The sequence below is a fragment of the Acanthochromis polyacanthus genome, chromosome 20, assembly GCF_021347895.1.
Source record: "Acanthochromis polyacanthus isolate Apoly-LR-REF ecotype Palm Island chromosome 20, KAUST_Apoly_ChrSc, whole genome shotgun sequence".
Lineage (NCBI taxonomy): Eukaryota > Metazoa > Chordata > Actinopteri > Pomacentridae > Acanthochromis > Acanthochromis polyacanthus.
Genome location: NC_067132.1, coordinates 32,656,435 through 32,672,475, shown reverse-complemented (window position 1 = coordinate 32,672,475; position 16,041 = coordinate 32,656,435). Strand labels below are relative to the sequence as shown.

At 42.9% G+C, this 16,041-nt stretch overlaps 1 protein-coding gene across 4 annotated transcripts in view; it reads left to right on the top strand.

The window, feature by feature from the left end:
* The window catches only part of LOC110972953 (uncharacterized), an 82,098-nt gene that overhangs the window by 12,135 nt on the left and 53,922 nt on the right, over nt 1-16,041 (top strand). The window contains exon 15 of one of the 4 annotated variants that reach the window (XR_007938427.1): nt 63-137. The exons of the other annotated variants lie outside the window; for them this stretch is intronic. The gene's annotated coding sequence lies outside the window, so the exon portion shown is untranslated. Of the gene's footprint in view, nt 1-62; nt 138-16,041 lie in introns of those variants that run through there. 4 annotated transcript variants of the gene reach the window in all.

Here is a 16,041-nt window from a genome sequence, read left to right as displayed (position 1 = left end):
AGATTTGCACTTGTTTCACATTTCAATTTTCCCAGTTAATTTTGATCTTTTAACACCCACAGACAACACAGAAGACCTCCAGAAGGCTGAAAGAAAAGGCTGAATGTTGTAAATAAAAAATGTATAGTATGAAAATATTTCAAGTCTGAAGTGTCTTCTTTGGTTGCTACATGTACTACATGTACAGTATTTTGTATTGTATTGTTATGTCGGTCTTTCTCTCTATGTATAGCAAGCCATCAAATAATGTGATTCGGCCAGCTCAGGCATTAAAGTTACACTTTTCATGAAATGTTTCATTTGATGTGCGCCATGCATAGTGCAATCCTGTTATGAATACTCAGGAACCTGAAAAAGTATATTTTTTCAAAAATGTTTAATAAATCCTTTACCATTAAGTAAAGAAGGCCACATGCACATCGGATAATCATTTAATTTCAGTTAAGACTTGACCTCGATTAATTTAAACAACTTGTGAACTCTGGCATGCCCAACTTTTCAATATTTGCTTGTTTTTTTTAATTAAATTGCAAATATTTGCTCAAATCTATTACAAATTAAATCATTCAAACCACTAAAAGGACAATAGGTCAAACCCTCATGAGTTTGGGAAAATCATTTAAGATTATTTTGATAAAAATTATTTGGTAACGTTGAAATTAGAGTAACAGGGTTGAATGGATCCATTACTTCTTATTATAGATCATAACATAAATTTGACAAATACTCAGGACCACAGGAATGTTGTTTCATAACATCTTATGCTGTGTATTAACCTGCAATGCCTATCATTCAATTTCTTGCATATTTCAAATATTAGGTTTTGGGGCTTTCTCTTTCATATAGGTGTAACTATAACAAGCTGGAATGTATGATATGAACATATTTTCAATAAAGGATCAGTGAGTAGGAATGATACATCAACATGTCACTAAGACCACAACTGGATCTGATCAAATATTCAATAGTCAAACATGAAAAACAGTAGTACTGTAGGCAGACAACTATAAAAATGAATGAGGATGTCAAAAGTAGTCATGAACTGATCAATGTCATAGAAAGCTGATGTCCAAGGTTTAAATTTCGTGGCTGGCCAGAGCATCCCACACCTCTCTTGCAATGGCCATATGACGTGAGGTAACATTCTCTGGAGGAGGAATGAGGGACAGCACATCCTCAAAGGGATACCAATGAAGATCATCCCTCAATGGCCAGAAGAAACGATTTTCCCCCACTCTGCATACATTTCACCTGGCAGTGGTGCGACAGACTGGAAAACGCCAGTTAAACCTCTCAGCTTCACACAGCCTTTCGAGTAACTCCAATCCAAATGTTGACCAGGTGACATCTTCCTGTCTCTGCCTTTCAAAATAAAAGAACAGCACAATTTCTAAATAAAAGCCTGCGACAGACTGGAAAAGCCAGTTAAACATCTCAGCTTCACACAGCCTTTACAGTAACTTCAATCCAAATTTTGACCAGGTGAGATCTTCCTGTCTCTGCCTTTCAGAATAAAAGCAGAGCATAATTTTAAAATATAAGTCTGTGACGGACCGGAAAATGTCACCAAAACCTCTCAGCTTCAAACAGCCGTTAGAATAAATACGCCTCTCCGGACATGCACACATCCCGAGCCCCTCCCACGATTTCCGCACCAGCGGGAATTGTCTAGTATTTCCATTACTACCCCAATATCATTTTTTCTCCACGTTTCCACCGAATTTCGGTCGCTAACTCGTCCTAGGGCTTTGAGAAAACCAAAACAAATTATATATCAAAATGTGCGGCTTCATCGGGAATAGTGTGCTATGACTTTTCTAAGACATTCGTCATTTTTTCGCAGAATTATTCGCAAAAAACTGCCAAAAAAGTCCCATAGAAAATGAATGGGGAGCGAAAAAAATCGGCTCAAAAAATCCACTATTTTCAAAACGCCACTCCTTCGCCATACGTTCACCTAGAAACTTCATTTAACCATCAAAACGCAGTGATTTTTCTTGTCTCCGCAGGAATGTAGTTTATGTCAGGCTGAGATTTACAGTTTTTGATCAGTGAGTCCTCAAAAAAGTGAAAATTCTCAAAATCTGCTCTGGTTAGAGTGCGGCATGTCAGTTGGTAGAGTGGAGGAGAGGAGAAAAATCCGCCTGAAAATTTCACGATCGCATCGCCCTCACGACCACACAATAAAGGATAGGAGAATGAAATTTGGTCAGATTGTAGACAATTTTCCTGGGATTCAAATGAATCCAAGTTTGAAGACCTAGCTCTTTCTGAAGGGAAATGGCAGGCAGCAGTTTAGACCAAAGTCGCACCGTTCTCCCCATAAGAACCAATGTAAACTGAATCATCTGCCTCATGGAGGGACAGTGTTTTTTAAATCGCTGTAACTCGGTCATTTCTCACAATATTTGGAAAATAATTACATTTATGGAAAGCCACAGCCTTCCTCTCGCTCACGGTCATTTTAGTTTTCAGCTACCATTCACGGTTAGCCCACAATTAGCACCAGAACGAGACGTTGCGAGCTGCTGCTGAGAAGCACTTTTTTGCTGTCTGTGGCAGGCACCGTTGCTATGGGGCCCATAGCAACCGCCCTTACACACGCGCAGGCATGCTCCCACGCACACACACAGACTCATTGGAATGCCACACCCACCTTCACACCCAATACCTCCACAGGAGCTGCATTTCAGCCTGAAAATCAGTTCAACCTCTCAGCTTCACACAGCCTTCATAGCAGGGGTGTCAAACTCAGTTCCAACACACCTGATTCAAATGATCAGGCTCGTTATCAGGCTTCTGCTGAGCTTGATGATGAGCTGATTATTTGAAACAGGTGTGTTGGAAGAGGGAAACATCTAAAACAAAGAGGATAGTGGACCTCCAGGAACAGAGTTAGACACCCCTGCTTTAGAGTAACTCCAATCCAAATGTTGACCAGGTGAGATCTTCCCATCTCTGCCTTTCAAAATAAAAGCACAGCACAATTTCAAAATAAAAGCCTGCGATGGGCCTGAAAACACCAGTTAAACCTCTCAGCTTCACACATCCTTTATAATAACTCCAATCCAAATTTTGACCAGGTGAGATCTTCCTGTCTCTGAGTTTCAAAATAAAAGCACAGCACAATTTCAAAATAAAAGCCTGCGACAGATTGGAAACGCCAGTTAAACCTCTCAGCTTCACACAGCCTTTAGAGCAGGGGTGTCAAACTCAGTTCCAACACACCTGATTCAAATGATCAGGCCCGTTATCAGGTTTCTGCTGAGCTTAATGATAGCTAATCATTTGAATCAGGTGTGTTGTAAGAAGGAAACATCAAGAACACAGAGGATAGTGGACCTCCAGGAACTGAGTTTAACACCCCTGATTTACAGTAACTCCAATCCAAATGTTGACCAGGTGAGATCTTCCTGTCTTTGCCTTTCAAAATAGAAGCACAGCACAATTTCAAAATAAAAGCCTGCAACGGACTGGAAACGCCAGTTAAACTTCTCAGCTTCACACAGCCTTTACAGTAACTCCAATCCAAATGTTGACCAGGTGAGATCTTCCTGTCTCTTCCTTTCAAAATGAAAGCACAGCACAATTTCAAAATAAAAGCATGCGACAGGCTGGAAACGCCAGTTCAACCTCTCAGCTTCATACAGCCTTTTCAGTAACTCCAATTCAAATTTTGACCAGGTGAGATCCGGACATGCACACATCCCGAGCCCCTCCCACGATTTCCGCGAGCGGGAATTGTCTAGTATTTCCATTACTACCCCAATATCATTTTTCTTCACGTTTTCGCCGATTTTCGGTCGCTAACTCGTCCTAGGCCTTTGAGAAAACCAAAACAAATTATATATCAAAACGTGCGGCTTCATCGGGAATAGTGTGCTATGACTTTTGTAAGACATTCGTCATTTTTTCGCAGAATTATTCGCAAAAAACTGCCAAAAAAGTCCCATAGAAAATGAATGGGGAGCGAAAAAAATCGGCTCAAAAAATCCACTATTTTCAAAACGCCACTCCTTCGCCATACATTCACCTAGAAACTTCATTTAACCATCAAAACGCAGTGATTTTTCTTGTCTCCGCAGGAATGTAGTTTATGTCAGGCTGAGATTTACAGTTTTTGATCAGTGAGTCCTCAAAAAAGTGAAAATTCTCAAAATTTGCTCTGGTTAGAGTGCGGCATGTCAGTTGGTAGAGTGGAGGAGAGGAGAAAAATTCGCCTGAAAATTTCACGATCGCATCGCCCTCACGACCAAACGATAAACGTTAGGGGAATGAAATTTGGTCAGATTGTCGACAATTTTCCTGGGATTCAAATGAATCCAAGTTTGAAGACCTAGCTCTTTCTGAAGTGAAATGGCAGGCAGCAGTTTAGACCAAAGTTGCACCGTTCTCCCCATTAGAACCAATGTAAACTGAATCATCTGGCTCATGGTGGGACAGTGTTTTTTAAATCGCTGTAACTCGGTCATTTCTCACAATATTTGGAAAATAATTACATTCATGGAAAGCCACAGCCTTCCTCTCGCTCACGGTCATTTCGGTTTTCAGCTAGCATTCACGGTTAGCCCACAATTAGCGCCAGAACTCGACGTTGCGCGCTGCTGCTGAGAAGCAGTTTTTTGCTGTCTGTGGCAGGCACCGTTGCTATGGGGGCCCATAGCAACCGCCCTTACACACGCGCAGGCATGGTCGCACGCACACACACAGACTCATTGGACTGCCACACCCACCTTCACACCCAATACCTCCACAGGAGCTGCATTTCAGCCTGAAAATCAGTTAAACCTCTCAGCTTCACACAGCCTTTACAGCAGGGGTGTCAAACTCAGTTCCAACACACCTGATTCAAATGATCAGGCTCGTTATAACGCTTCTGCTGATTATTTGAATCAGGTGTGTTGGAAGAAGGAAAGATCTAGAACATAGAGGATAGTTGACCTCCAGGAACTGAGTTTGACACCCGTGCTTTAGAGTAACTCCAATCCAAATGTTGACCAGGTGAGATCTTCCTGTCATTGCCTTTCAAAATAAAAGCACAGCACAATTTCAAAATAAAAGCCTGTGACGGACTGGAAACGTCAGTTAAACCTCTCTGCTTCACACAGCCTTTAGAGTAACTCAAATCCAAATTTTGACCAGGTGAGATCTTCTTGTCTCTTCCTCTCAAAATAAAAGCACAGCACAATTTGCCTGTTAGAATTCTCAGCTTCACACAGCCTTTACAGTAACTCCAATCCAAATTTTGACCAGGTGAGATCTTCTTGCCTCTCGTGCGCTGCTCCGGACATGCACATATCCCGAGCCCCTCCCACGATTTCCGCACCAGCGGGAATTGTCTAGTTAGGGGCTCGGGCTTCGACACGAGCCACTCTCCTCTCCATTGCAAAGCAATGGGAGGAGAGTGGCTCGTGGCGAAGCCACGAGCCACTATTGTTCTCCTGCTGCGTTTATTAGGGGCTCGGGCTTCGACACGAGCCACGAGCCACTATTGTTCTCCTGTGAAAAAAGCGTTTATTATTCTTCACGTTTCCGCCGTTTTTCGGTCGCTAACTAGTCCTAGGGCTTTGAGAGAACCAAAACAAATTATATATCAAAACGTGCGGCTTCATCGGGAATCCCGGGCTATGACTTTTCTAAGAAGTTCGTCATTTTATCGCAGAATTATTCGCAAAAAACTGCGAAAAAAGTCCCATAGGAAATGAATGGGGAGTGAAAAAAATCGGCTCAAAAAATCCACTTTTTTCCAAACGCCACTGCGTCGCCATACGTTCACCTAGAAACTTCATTTAACCATCAAAACGCAGTGATTTTTCTTGTCTCCGCAGGAATGTAGTTTATGTCAGGCTGAGATTTACAGTTTTTGATCAGTGAGTCCTCAAAAAAGTGAAAATTCTCAAAATCTGCTCTGGTTAGAGTGCGGCATGTCAGTTGGTAGAGTGGAGGAGAGGTGAAAAATCCGCCTGAAAATTTGCCGATCGCATCGCCCTCACGACCAAACGATAAATGTCAGGGGAATGAAATTTGGTCAGATTGTAGACAAATTTCCAGGGGTTCAAATGAATCCAAGTTTGAAGACCTAGCTCTTTCTGAAGTGAAATGGCAGGCAGCAGTTTAGACCAAAGTCGCACCGTTCTCTCCATAGGAACCAATGTAAACTGAATCATCTGGCTCATGGAGGGACAGTGTTTTTTAAATCGCTGTAACTCGGTCATTTCTCACAATATTTGGAAAATAATTACATTTCTGGTTAGCCACAGCCTTCCTCTCGCTCACGGTCATTTTACTTTTCAGCTAGCACTCACGGTTAGCCCACAGTTAGCGCCAGAACGAGACGTTGCGCGCTGCTGCTGAGAAGCACTTTTCTGCTGTCTGTGGCAGGCACCGTTGCTATGGGGGCCCATAGCAACCGCCCTTACACACGCGCAGGCATGGTCGCACGCACACACACAGACTTATTGGAGTGCCACACCCACCTTCACACCCAATACCTCCACAGGAGCTGCATTTCTGCCTGAAAATCAGTTAAACCTCTCAGCTTCACACAGCCTTTAGAGCAGGGGTGTCAAACTCAGTTCCAACACACCTGATTCAAATGATCAGGCTCGTTATCAGGCTTCTGCTGCGCTTGATGATGAGGTGATTATTTGAATCAGGTGTGTTGGAAGAGGGAAACATCTAAAACATAGAGGATAGTGGACCTCCAGGAACTGAGTTTGACACCCCTGCTTTAGAGTAACTCCAATCCAAATGTTGACCAGATGAGATCTTCCTGTCTTTCCCTTTCAAAATAAAAGCACAGCACAATTTCAAAATAAAAGCCTGCGATGGGCCTGAAAACACCAGTTAAACCTCTCAGCTTCACACAGCCTTTACAATAACTCCAATCCAAATTTTGACCAGGTGAGATCTTCCTGTCTCTGCCTTTCAAAATACAAGCACAGCACAATTTCTAAATAAAAGCCTGCGACAGACTGGAAATGCCAGTTAAACCTCTCAGCTTCACACAGCCTTTAGAGTAACTCCAATCCAAATGTTGACCAGATGAGATCTTCCTGCCTTTCCCTTTCAAAATAAAAGCACAGCACAATTTCAAAATAAAAGCCTGCGATGGGCCTGAAAACGCCAGTTAAACCTCTCAGCTTCACACAGCCTTTACTCCAATCCAAAGTTTAACCAGGTCTGATCTTCCTGTCTTTCAAAATAAAAGCACAGCACTATTTCTAAATAAAAGTCTGTGACAGACTGGAAATGCCAGTAAAACCTCTCAGCTTCACACAGCCTTTAGAGTAACTCCAATCCAAATTTTGACCAGGTGAGATCTTCAGGTCTCTGCCTTTCAAAATTACTTTACAGCACAATTTGCCAGTTAAACCTCTCAGCTTCACACAGCCTTTTGAGTAACTCCAATCCAAATTTTGACCAGGTGAGATCTTCTTGTCTCTGCCTTTCAAAATAAAAGCACAGCACAATTTCAAAATAAAAGCCTGCGACAGACTGGAAACACCAGTTAAACCTCTCACCTTCACACAGCCTTTACAGTAACTCCAATTGAAATTTTGACCAGGTGAGATCTTCTTGTCTTTGCCTTTCAAAATAAAAGCACAGCACAATTTCTAAATAAAAGCCTGCGACAGACTGGAAACGCCAGTTAAACCTCTCACCTTCACACAGCCTTTAGAGTAAATATGCCTATCCCATGCTGCTCCGGACATGCACACATCCCGAGCCCCTCCCACGATTTCCGCGAGCGGGAATTGTCTAGTATTTCCATTACTACCCCAATATCATTTTTTCTTCACGTTTCTGCCGATTTTCGGTCGCTAACTCGTCCTAGGGCTTTGAGAAAACTAAAACAAATTATATATCAAAACGTGCGGCTTCATCGGGAATAGTGTGCTATGACTTTTCTAAGACATTCGTCATTTTTTCGCAGAATTATACGCAAAAAACTGCGCAAAAAGTCCCATAGAAAATGAATGGGGAGTGAAAAAAATCGGCTCAAAAAATCCACTTTTTTCCAAACGCCACTGCTTCGCCATACGTTCACCTAGAAACTTCATTTAACCATCAAAATGCAGTGATTTTTCTTGTCTCCGCAGGAATGTAGTTTATGTCAGGCTGACATTTACAGTTTTTCATCAGTGAGTCCTCAAAAAAGTGAAAATTCTCAAAATCTGCTCTGGTTAGAGTGCGGCATGTCAGTTGGTAGAGTGGAGGAGAGGAGAAAAATCCGCCTGAAAATTTCCCGATCGCATCGCCCTCACGACCAAACCATAAATGGTAGGGGAATGAAATTTGGTCAGATTGTAGACAATTTTCCTGGGATTCAAATGAATCCAAATTTGAAGACCTAGCTCTTTCTGAAGTCAAATGGCAGGCAGCAGTTTAGACCAAAGTCGCACCGTTCTCTCCATAAGAACCAATGTAAACTGAATCATCTGCCTCATGGAGGGACAGTGTTTTTTAAATCGCTGTAACTCGGTCATTTCTCACAATATTTGGAAAATAATTACATTCATGGAAAGCCACGGCCTTCCTCTCGCTCACGGTCATTTCGGTTTTCAGCTAGCATTCACGGTTAGCCCACAATTAGCGCCAGAACTCGACGTTGCGCGCTGCTGCTGAGAAGCAGTTTTTTGCTGTCTGTGGCAGGCACCGTTGCTATGGGGGCCCATAGCAACCGCCCTTACACACGCGCAGGCATGATCCCACGCACACACACAGACTCATTGGACTGCCACACCCACCTTCACACCCAATACCTCCACAGGAGCTGCATTTCAGCCTGAAAATCAGTTAAACCTCTCAGCTTCACACAGCCTTTACAGCAGGGGTGTCAAACTCAGTTCCAACACACCTGATTCAAATGATCAGGCTCGTTATAACGCTTCTGCTGATTATTTGAATCAGGTGTGTTGGAAGAAGGAAAGATCTAGAACATAGAGGATAGTTGACCTCCAGGAACGGAGTTTGACACCCGTGCTTTAGAGAAACTCCAATCCAAATGTTGACCAGGTGAGATCTTCCTGTCATTGCCTTTCAAAATAAAAGCACAGCACAATTTCAAAATAAAAGCCTATGACGGACTGGAAACGCCAGTTAAACCTCTCTGCTTCACACAGCCTTTAGAGTAACTCAAATCCAAATTTTGACCAGGTGAGATCTTCCTGTCTCTGCCTTTCAAAATAACAGCAAAGCACAATTTGCCAGTTAAACTTCTCAGTTTCACACAGCCTTTACAGTAACTCCAATCCAAATTTTGACCAGGTGAGATCTTCCTGTCTCTTCCTTTCACAATAAAAGCACGACACAATTTCAAAATAAAAGCCTGTGACGGACCAAAAAATACCCCTCTCCTGCCCAGCTCCGGACATGCACACATCCCGAGCCCCTCCCACGATTTCCGCACCAGCGGGAATTGTCTAGTTAGGGGCTCGGGCTTCGACACGAGCCACTCTCCTCTCCATTGCAAAGCAATGGGAGGAGAGTGGCTCGTGGCGAAGCCACGAGCCACTATTGTTCTCCTGTGGCGTTTATTATTCCGTTTTATTTTTCACGTTTCCGCCGTTTTTCGGTCGCTAACTAGTCCTAGGGCTTTGAGAAAACCAAAATAAATTATATATCAAAACGTGCGGCTTCATCGGGAATAGTGTGCTATGACTTTTCTAAGACATTCGTCATTTTTTCGCAGAATTATTCGCAAAAAACTGCGAAAAAAGTCCCATAGAAAATGAATGGGGAGTGAAAAAAATCGGCTTAAAAAATCCACTTTTTTCCCAACGCCACTGCTTCGCCATACGTTCACCCAGAAACTTCATTTAACCATCAAAACGTAGTGATTTTTCTTGTCTCCGCAGGAATGTATTTTATGTCAGGCTGAGATTTACAGTTTTTCATCAGTGAGTCCTCAAAAAAGTGAAAATTCTCAAAATCTGCTCTGGTTAGAGTGCGGCATGTCAGTTGGTAGAGTGGAGGAGAGGAGAGAAATCCGCCTGAAAATTTCCCGATCGCATCGCCCTCACGACCAAACCATAAAAGTTAGGGGAATGAAATTTGGTCAGATTGTAAACAATTTTCCTGGGATTCAAATGAATCCAAGTTTGAAGACCTAGCTCTTTCTGAAGTGAAATGGCAGGCAGCAGTTTAGACCAAAGTCGCACCGTTCTCTCCATAAGAACCAATGTAAACTGAATCATCTGGCTCATGGAGGGACAGTGTTTTTTAAATCGCTGTAACTCGGTCATTTCTCTCAATATTTGGAAAATAATCATATCTATGGATAGCCACAGCCTTCCTCTCGCTCACGGTCATTTTAGTTTTCAGCTCGCATTAACGGTTCGCCCACAATTAGCGCCAGAACGAGACGTTGCGCGGTGCTGCTGAGAAGCACTTTTCTGCTGTCTGTGGCAGGCACCGTTGCTATGGGGGCCCATAGCAACCGTCCTTACACACGCGCAGGCATGCTCGCACGCACACACACAGACTCATTGGTGTGCCACACCCACCTTCACACCCAATACCTCCACAGGAGCTGCATTTCAGCCTGAAAATCACTGAAACCTCTCAGCTTCACACAGCCTTGAGAGCAGGGGTGTCAAACTCAGTTCCAACACACCTGATTCAAATGATCAGGCTCGTTATCAGGCTTCTGCTGAGCTTAATGATTATTTGAATCAGGTGTGTTGGAAGAGGGAAACATCTAAAAAATAGAGGATAGTTGACATCCAGGAACTGAGTTTGACACCCCTGCTTTAGAGTAACTCCAATCGAAATGTTGACCAGGTGAGATCTTCATGTCTTTCCCTTTCAAAATAAAAGCACAGCACAATTTCAAAATAAAAGCCTGTGATGGGCCTGAAAACACCAGTTAAACCTCTCAGCTTCACACAGCCTTTACAATAACTCCAATCCAAATTTTGACCAGGTGAGATCTCCCTGTCTCTGCCTTTCAAAATAAAAGCACAGCACAATTTCTAAATAAAAGCCTGCGATGGGCCTGAAAACACCAGTTAAACCTCTCAGCTTCACACAGCCTTTACTCCAATCCAAAGTTTAACCAGGTCTGATCTTCCTGTCTCTGCCTTTCAAAATAAAAGCACAGCACAATTTCAAAATAAAAGCCTGAAACAGACCAAAAAATGCCAGTTAAACCTCTCAGCTTGACACAGCCTTTAGAGTAACTCCAATCCAAATTTTGACCAGGTGAGATCTTCTTGTCTCTGCCTTTCAAAATAAAAGCACAGCACAATTTCAAAATAAAAGCCTGCGATGGACGGACTGGAAAACGCCAGTTAAACCTCTCAGCTTCACACAGCCTTTAGAGTAACTCCAATCCTCTATGTTTTAGATGTTTCCCTGTTCCAAATCACCTGATTCAAATGATCAGGCTTGTTATAATGCTTCTGCAGAGCTTCATGATAAGCTGATCATTTGAATCAGGTGTGTCGGAAGAGGTAAACATCTAAAACACAGAGGATAGTGGACCTCCAGGAACTGAGTTTGACACCCCTGGTTTGGGGTAACTCCAATCCAAATTTTGACAGGGTGAAATCTACCTGTCTTTGCCTTTCAAAATAAAAGCAGAGCACAATTTCAAAATAAAAGCCAATGACAGACTGGAAATGCCAGTTAAACCTCTCAGCTTCACACAGCCTTTATAGTAACTCCAATCCAAATTTTGACAAGGTGACATCTTCCTGTCTCTGCCTTTCAAAATAAAAGCACAGCACAATGTCAAAATAAAAGCCTGCAATGTACTGGAAACGCCTGTTAAACCTCTCAGCTTCACACAGCCTTCAGAGTAACTCCAATCCAAATTTTGACCTGGTGACATCTTCCTGTCTCTGCCTTTCAAAATAAAAGCACAGCACAATGTCAAAATAAAAGCCTGCAATGTACTGGAAACGCCTGTTAAACCTCTCAGCTTCACACAGCCTTCAGAGTAACACCAATCCAAATTTTGACCTGGTGACATCTTCCTGTCTCTGCCTTTCAAAATAAAAGCACAGCACAATGTCAAAATAAAAGCCTGCAATGTACTGGAAACGCCTGTTAAACCTCTCAGCTTCACACAGCCTTTACAGTAACTCCAATCCAAATGTTCACCAGGTCAGATCTTCCGCTCTCTGCCTTTCAAAATAAAAGCACAGCACAATTTCAAAATAAAAGCCTGCGACGGACCAAAAAATACCCCTCTCCTGCCCAGCTCCAGACATGCACACATCCCGAGCCCCTCCCACGATTTCCGCGAGCGGGAATTGTCTAGTTAGGGGCTCGGGCTTCGACACGAGCCACTCTCCTCTCCATTGCAAAGCAATGGGAGGAGAGTGGCTCGTGGCGAAGCCACGAGCCACTATTGTTCTCCTGTGAAAAAGGCGTTTATCTTTTATATTTTCTTCAACATTCCGCCGTTTTTCGATTCGCTTCTCGTCCTAGGCCTTTGAGAAAACCAAAGCAAATTATACATCAAAACGTGCGGCTTCATCGGGAATAGTGTGCTATGACTTTTCTAAGAAATTCGTCATTTTTTCGCAGAATTATTCGCAAAAAACTGCAAAAAAAGTCCCATAGAAAATGAATGGGGAATGAAAAAAATCGACAAAAAAAATCCACTGTTTTCCAAACGCCACTGCTTCGCCATACGTTCACCTAGAAACTTCATTTAACCATCAAAACGCAGTGATTTTTCTTGTCTTCGCAGGAATGTATTTTATGTCAGGCTGAGATTTATAGTTTTTGATCAGTGAGTCCTCAAAAAAGTGAAAATTCTCAAAATCTGCTCTGGTTAGAGTGCGTGATGTCAGTTGGTAGAGTGGAGGAGAGGAGAAAAATCCGCCTGAAAATTTCACGATCGCATCGCCCTCACGACCAAACGATAAATGTTAGGGGAATGAAATTTGGTCAGATTGTAGACAAATTTCCTAGGATTCAAATGAATCCAAGTTTGAAGACCTACCTCTTTCTGAAGTGAAATGGCAGGCAGCAGTTTAGACCAAAGTCGCACCGTTCTCTCCATAGGAACCAATGTAAACTGAATCATCTGCCTCATGGAGGGACAGTGTTTTTTAAATCGCTGTAACTCGGTCATTTCTCACAATATTTGGAAAATAATTACATTTCTGGTTAGCCACAGCCTTCCTCTCGCTCACGGTCATTTTGGTTTTCAGCTAGCACTCACGGTTAGCCCACAGTTAGCGCCAGAACGAGACGTTGCGCGCTGCTGCTGAGAAGCACTTTTCTGCTGTCTGTGGCAGGCACCGTTGCTATGGGGCCCATAGCAACCGCCCTTACACACGCGCAGGCATGTTCGCACGCACACACACAGACTCATTGGTGTGCCACGCCCACCTTCACACCCAATACCTCCACAGGAGCTGCATTTCAGCCTGAAAATCAGTTCAACCTCTCAGCTTCACACAGCCTTTAGAGCAGGGGTGTCAAACTCAGTTCCAACACACCTGATTCAAATGATCAGTCTCGTTATAATGCTTCTGCTGAGCTTAATGATGAGCTGATTATTTGAATCAGGTGTGTTGTCAGAAGGAAACATCTAGAACATAGAGGATAGTGAACCTCCAGGAACTGAGTTTGACACCTCTGCTTTAGAGTAACTCCAATCCAAATGTTGACCAGGTGAGATCTTCCTGTTTCTGCCTTTCAAAATAAAAGCACAGCAAAATTTCAAAATAAAAGTCTGTGACGGACCAGAAAACGCCAGTTTAACCTGTCAGCTTCACACAGACTTTACAGTAACTCCAATCCAAATGTTGACCAGGTGAGATCTTCCTGTCTCTGCCTCTCACAATAAAAGCACAGCACAATTTCAAAATAAAAGCCTGCGACAGGCTGGAAACGCCAGTTCAACCTCTCAGCTTCACACATCCTTTAGAGCAGGGGTGTCAAACTCAGTTCCAACACACCTGATTCAAATGATCAGGCTCGTTATCAGGCTTCTGCTGAGCATGATGATGAGCTGATCATTTGAATGAGGTGTGTTGGAAGAGGGAAAGATCGAGAACATAGAGGCTAGTGGACCTCCAGGAACAGAGTTTGACACCCCTGCTTGAGAGTAACTCCAATCCAAATGTTGACCAGGTGAGATCTTCCTGTCTTTCCCTTTCAAAATAAAAGCACAGCACGATTTCAAAATAAAAGCCTGCGATGGGCCTGAAAACACCAGTTAAACCTCTCAGCTTCACACAGCCTTTACAATAACTCCAGTCCAAATTTTGACCAGGTGAGATCTTCCCATCTCTGCCTTTCAAAATAAAAGCACAGCACAATTTTAAAATAAAAGCCTGTGACGGACTGGAAACGCCAGTTAAACCTCTCAGCTTCACTCAGCCTTTCGAGTAACTCCAATCCTCTATGTTTTAGATGTTTCCCTGTTCCAAATCACCTGATTCAAATGATCAGGATTGTTATAATGCTTCTGCAGAGCTTCATGATAAGCTGATCATTTGAATCAGGTGTGTTGGAAGGGGTAAACATCTAAAACACAGAGGATAGTGGACCTCCAGGAACTGAGTTTGACACCCCTGGTTTGGGGTAACTCCAATCCAAATTTTGACAGGGTGAAATCTACCTGTCTTTGCCTTTCAAAATAAAAGCACAGCACAATTTCAAAATAAAAGCCTGCGACACACTGGAAATGCCAGTTAAACCTCTCAGCTTCACACAGCCTTTATAGTAACTCCAATCCAAATTTTGACCAGGTGAGATCTTCCTGTCTCTGCCTTTCAAAATTACTTTAAAGCACAATTTGCCAGTTAAACCTCTCAGCTTGACACAGCCTTTACAGTAACTCCATTCGAAATTTTGACCAGGTGAGATCTTCTTGTCTCTGCCTTTCAAAATAAAAGCACAGCACAATTTCAAAATAAAAGCCTGCGATGGGCCTGAAAACACCAGTTAAACCTCTCAGCTTCACACAGCCTTTACAATAACTCCAATCCAAATTTTGACCAGGTGACATCTTCCTGTCTCTGCCTTTCAAAATAAAAGCACAGCACAATTTCTAAATAAAAGCCTGCGACAGACTGGAAACGCCAGTTCAACATCTCAGCTTCACACAGCCTTTACAGTAACTTCAATCCAAATTTTGACCAGGTGAGATCTTCCTTTCTCTGCCTTTCAAAATAAAAGCACAGCACAATTTCAAAATAAAAGCTTGCGATAAACCAGAAAACGCCAGTTTAACCTCTCAACTTCACACAGCCTTGCGAGTAACTCCAATCCAAATTTTGACCAGGAAAACGCCGAAATACGCCTCTCCGGACATGCACACATCCCGAGCCCCTCCCACGATTTCCGCGTGCGGGAATTGTCTAGTATTTCCATTACTACCCCAATATCATTTTTTCATCACGTTTCCGCCAAATTTCGGTCGCTAACTCGTCCTAGGGCTTTGAGAAAACCAAAGCAAATTATATATCAAAACGTGCGGCTTCATCGGGAATAGTGTGCTATGACTTTTCTAAGAAATTCGTCATTTTATCGCAGAATTATTCGCAAAAAACTGCGAAAAAAGTCCCATTGAAAATGAATGGGGAGTGAAAAAAATCGGCTCAGAAAATCCACTTTTTTCCACACGCCACTGCTTCGCCATACGTTCACCTAGAAACTTCATTTAACCATCAAAACGCAGTGATTTTTCTTCTCTCCGCAGGAATGTAGTTTATGTCAGGCTGAGATTTACAGTTTTTCATCAGTGAGTCCTCAAAAAAGTGAAAATTCTCAAAATCTGCTCTGGTTAGAGTGCGGCATGTCAGTTGGTAGAGTGGAGGAGAGGTGAAAAATCCGCCTGAAAATTTCCCGATCGCATCGCCCTCACGACCAAACGATAAATCTTAGGGGAATGAAATTTGGTCAGATTGTAGACAAATTCCCTGGGATCAAATGAATCCAAGTTTGAAGACCAAGCTCTTTCTGAAGGGAAATGGCAGGCAGCAGTTTAGACCAAAGTCGCACCGTTCTCTCCATAGGAACCAATGTAAACTGAATCATCTGCCTCATGGAGGGACAGTGTTTTTTAAATCG